Raw genomic sequence first — 5,609 nt, forward strand, 5'->3', positions numbered from 1 at the left:
TTATTTATATTTTATTTAATCTAAAACAAAAAAAAATATAATAAAAACATTCGGCCTGGTACTGTAGCAGCCCATATACTGGCCCGAAACCCTAGCTCATGCGACCGCATGAGCCCGAAGGCAAAACTTCATGCGATCGCATGAAATCATCTGACACGCCAGAGTTGACTGGTAACAGCAATAATTACGGAGTATATTATTATTATTATTTAATCAAAACCCTAATTAGGGTTAGTGTATTTAATTAATTAAGTTTTAGTTTTATATTTTTGTATTTTAAGTTTAATTAATTTTATAAATTATAAAATTAATACTTTTATAAAATAAATAATATAAAAATAATATTTTTATAAAAATTGTACTTTTTACAACTTTAAGTTTATTTTTATATTTTGTATCTTTTTATTCGTTTTAGCGTAATATTTATATTTTTCGCTCGCATTTAGTTTTAAGACATAGTTTTTTGCCATAGTTATTTTTATTTCTAGATTTTTAGGCTTTGCCGTAAAATCCCTTAAGTACTTTTTCTTTAGACTAAGATTTAGGTGCTTTAGAATTTTGCAACGCCGTTTTTATATTTTGATACCTTTTTAAGTAATTGCCGTTTTTGAATATAGAATTCATTTTTAAGCTTTAATATCTTTAGACGCAACTTTTAATTCTTAGTTTTTAGTTCCTTTTTAAGTTTCGACGCGCTACTTTCTTATTTTTATTTTTCGACGCCTATTATTTTTCGACCTTTTATTTTTTGACGTTTTTCGACACGCTCTTTTTCTTTCTTATTTCTCGACATTCTAGTTTTTAGGACATAGATTTTTTTTCTTTAAACTTCAACGAAAAATTATTTTAAGCGGTTAAATTGATAGACATCCAAATTTTCTGCTTCGTAGTAATAGTTGGATTTGTTAGTGGCTGAGTTGTGAGCTTCCGATTTAAAGGGTTCTGGCTCCCTGCTACATCTTTTGGCTATTCGAAACGTGGGCAAAAGCAGAAAAGTCTGTTAATTTGATAACTTAAATAATTTTTATCTTTTATAACTAATAGGATATTCAGTGAATGCACCGAGCAAAACGTTCACCACCTTTTGTACGTTCACCACCTATAACTCGATCAAGACATCTAGCAAATATTGTCGCCGTTGATTTTTCTTTAGAATCGTCATCCAGTCAACCAAGTACTCCAATTCAAATTTCCGATAATCCATTTTTTGAACCTGACCTCACAATTGAGAATCCGGAGAATCTTCAAGGGCAATTCAGAGATCCTGAACCATTAATCTTTCCTCCGGAACCACCAATCATTTAAACAGAGATTGTCGAGGAACCAACCATTAAATCAGAATCCTTTAGTGATTCAGATTCAACAAATTCAATTATGGAAAATCTGGAACCTCTAAGTATGAAAGACCGAATGCGAGCTAAACGTACTAGCCAAGGTCACGCAATTACTCAACCTGACATTAATGCGCCAGATTATGAAATCAAAGGACAAATTCTACACATGGTAACTAATCAATGCCAATTTAGTGGTGCGCCGAAGGAAGATCCAAACGAACATCTTCGTACCTTTAATAGGATCTGTACTCTATTTAAAATTCGAGAAGTTGAGGATGAACAGATATATCTCATGTTATTTCCCTGGACTTTAAAGGGAGAAGCCAAAGATTGGTTAGAATCGTTACCTGAAGGGGCGATTGATACATGAGACATTTTAGTTGAAAAATTTCTTAAACAATTCTTTCCGGCATCTAAAGCCGTGAGACTTCAAGGAGAAATTGTTACGTTCACACAAAAGCTAAATGAAACTCTATATGAAGCGTGGACAAGATTTGAAAAGTTATTAAGAGGATGTCCGCAACATGGTTTAGACACTTGTCAAATAGTACAAATATTCTACCAAGGATGCGACATCACTACAAGAAAAGACATCGATATAGCAGCTGGTGGTTCCATTATGAAGAAAACCGCAACTGACACTTACAAAATTATTGATAACACTGCTTCCCACTCACATGAGTGGCACCAAGAAAAATATATCGTTAGATCATCTAAAGCAGCTAGAGCCGATTCTTGCCATGACTTCGATTCCATTTCTGCAAAGATAGATGCTGTCGAGAGACGAATGGAAAAGATGACTAAGGATATCCACTCAATACGAATTAGTTGTGAGCAGTGTGGAGGACCACATTTGACAAAAGATTGTCTCAGTATTGAACTAACAATGGAACAAAGAGAGAATGTTTCATACATAAACCAAAGGCAGGGAAATAATTATCAGAATAATTATCAACCGCCGAGACCGATCTACAATCAAAATCAGAATTATAACCGAAATGTTCCATACAACAATCAACAAGGTCCTAATAATCAGCAAGTATCCAACAATACTTACAATCAGCAAAGACCTATTTTTCAAAATAAACCACCACAAACCGATGATAAAAAGTCAAATTTAGAAGACATGATGTCGAAGCTAGTTGTATCTCAAACACAGTTTTTCACATCTCAGAAACAAACCAATGAACAAAATGCTCAAGCATTTAGAAATCAACAAGCTTCTATTCAAAATCTGGAACAAGAAATGAGCAACCTAGCAAGGTTGATAGGTGAAAGAAAACCGAGAAGTCTACCTAGTGATACAAATGCTAACCCCCGGAATGAAACAGCTAAAGCTATTACCACAAGAAGTGGTGTTACACTTAAACCACCTGAAATGCCTGTAATTTCTGATGAAGCTATTCCTACTCCACAAGAACCACAATCTGAGCAAGATAAGGAAAAAGAACCTGTAGTTGAAAAGGTTAATGAAGATAACACAGTTAAGGCTAAACCTTATGTTAAACCATACCAACCACCACTTCCTTACCCGAGTAAAATGAGAAAAGAAAGACTTGAAGCCGAGCAATCCAAATTCTTACATATGTTTAAACAAATAAATGTCAATCTTCCTTTCATTGATGTGATTTCAGGAATGCCTAGGTATGCTAAATTCTTGAAAGATCTAATCACAAATAGAAAGAAAATGGAAGAACTCTCGACTGTTACAATGAATGCTAATTGTTCTGCAGTACTGTTGAATAAGATACCAGAAAAATTATCAGATCCAGGAAGTTTCACAATTCCATGTTTTCTGGGTAGTCTTAGTTCAATAGAAGCATTGGCAGATTTAGGTGCTAGTATAAATTTAATGCCGTATTCACTATACGCTAAACTAGACCTTGGAGAATAGAAACCAACACGAATAAGCATACAACTAGCCGATCGATCAGTAAAATATCCTAGAGGGATAATGGAAAATATGCTAGTTAAAGTTGGTACTTTAGTATTTCCAGTAGATTTTGTTATTCTGGACATGGAAGAAGATTCTCGAGTTCCTCTCATATTAGGAAGACCATTCTTAAACACGGCTAAAGCAATAATAGACGTGTTCGGTAAGAAACTGACCCTAAGTATAGAGGACGAGAGTGTTACCTTTTCTGTTGATAGAGCCATGCAACAACCTCAATCTACAGATGATACATGTTATTATATTCAAACTATAGAATCACATGCAGAATTGTTAGAAGAATTTCCAGAATTACAAGGAACAGGAGAATGTTCTTTAGGAGAAGGAACTGAACCAATTGATGAAACTGAAATGTTAGCTACACTTATGGCTAATGGATATGAACCAACAATAGAAGAAATTCAAATGCTAAAAGAAGAAGACAGATATCGATATAAATCATCGATAGAAGAACCACCGACATTAGAGTTAAAGCCACTTCCAAACCATTTGGAATATGCTTATTTACATGGTGAATCTGAATTACCTGTAATAATATCGTCTTCTCTTACTGAAAATGAAAAATCTCAACTCATTTCTGTGCTAAAAGCTCATAAACCAGCCATTGCATGGAAGATTCATGATATTAAAGGCATAAGTCCTTCGTATTGCACACATAAAATCCTTATGGAAGAAGGTCATAAAACGTATGTGCAACGCCAACGAAGACTAAATCCTAATATGCAAGATGTTGTTAAGAAAGAAATTATTAAACTGCTTGATGCAGGTTTAATATATCCAATCTCTGATAGTCCATGGGTAAGCCCAGTTCAATGCGTACCTAAGAAGGGTGGCATGACTGTTATCACAAATGAGAAAAATGAGCTTATTCCTACTAGGACTGTAACAGGATGGCGTGTTTGTATTGATTATAGAAAATTAAATGACGCCACTAGAAAAGATCACTTTCCCTTACCTTTTATTGATCAAATATTGGAAAGATTAGCCGGAAATAGTTACTATTGTTTTCTTGATGGTTTTTTCGGATATTTTCAAATTCCAATAGCACCCGAGGACCAAGAGAAAACCACATTCACGTGCCCCTATGGTACTTTTGCTTACAAACGCATGCCATTTGGACTTTGCAACGCCCCTGCAACCTTTCAAAGGCGCATGATGGCGATTTTTCACGACATGATAGAAGAATGCATGGAAGTTTTCATGGATGACTTTTCAATCTTCGGTGATACATTTGAATCATGTCTAGTTAATCTTGAACGAATGCTTATTAGATGCGAACAATCAAATCTAGTACTTAATTGGGAGAAATGCCATTTCATGGTTAAAGAAGGCATGTTCTTGGTCATAAAATTTCAAAGGAAGGAATTGAAGTGGATAGAGCTAAAGTAGATGTAATTGCTAAACTTCCACATCCCACCAATGTTAGAGGAGTTAGGAGTTTTCTAGGGCATGCCGGTTTTTACCGACATTTCATAAAAGATTTTACTAATATTGCCACTCCTATGAATAAACTCCTAGAAAAAGATGCTCCATTCATCTTTTCAGATGAATGCATCAAATATTTTAATATTCTTAAAGAAAAACTCACTAATGCGCCGATTATGATAACTCCAAATTGGAGTCTACCGTTTGAACTTATGTGCGATGCAAGTGATTTTGCAATGGGAGCCGTTTTAGGACAAAGGATTGAAAAACGATTTCAACCTATATATTATGCTAGTAAGACGTTATAAGGAGTACAAACGAATTATACAACTACTGAAAAAGAACTCCTTGCTATTGTCTTTGCTTTTGACAAATTTCGTTCATATCTCGTTCTAGCTAAAACGGTGGTCTATACCGACCACTCTGCTCTTAGATACCTATTTTCGAAACAAGATGCTAAACCAAGATTAATCGTTGGATCTTACTTTTACAAGAGTTCGATTTTGAAATCCGAGACAAAAAGGAGCAGAAAATCTTGCCGCTGATCATCTTTCTCGTCTTGAAAATCCCGAATTAGAAGTTCTAAATGAATCGGCCATACAAGACAACTTTCCTGATGAATATCTATTGAAGATAGATTATAATGAAATTCCATGGTTTGCAGACTATGCAAACTATTTAGTATGTGGATTCCTTGAAAAAGGATTGTCGTACCAAAAACGAAAGAAATTCTTTAGTGATATAAAACACTATTTCTGGGAAGATCCACATTTGTTTAAAAGTTGTCCCGATGAAATAATATGTCGATGTGTATTCAGGGATGAAGCCAGTCAAATTTTAAACCATTGTCACACAGGACCAACAGGAGGGCATTATGGGCCTCAACTCACAGCAAGAAA

General features: G+C 34.7%; 1 non-coding gene across 1 annotated transcript; it reads right to left on the minus strand.

The window, feature by feature from the left end:
- Window positions 1-1,758: 1,758 nt before the first annotated feature.
- On the minus strand, window positions 1,759-1,865 carry LOC139850870 (small nucleolar RNA R71). The gene has a single exon (XR_011760246.1). It is a non-coding gene; the product is annotated as a small nucleolar RNA R71 (small nucleolar RNA).
- Between the last annotated feature and the right edge of the window lie 3,744 nt (window positions 1,866-5,609).

This window comes from Rutidosis leptorrhynchoides, chromosome 5, assembly GCF_046630445.1.
Source record: "Rutidosis leptorrhynchoides isolate AG116_Rl617_1_P2 chromosome 5, CSIRO_AGI_Rlap_v1, whole genome shotgun sequence".
Taxonomy (NCBI): domain Eukaryota; kingdom Viridiplantae; phylum Streptophyta; class Magnoliopsida; order Asterales; family Asteraceae; genus Rutidosis; species Rutidosis leptorrhynchoides.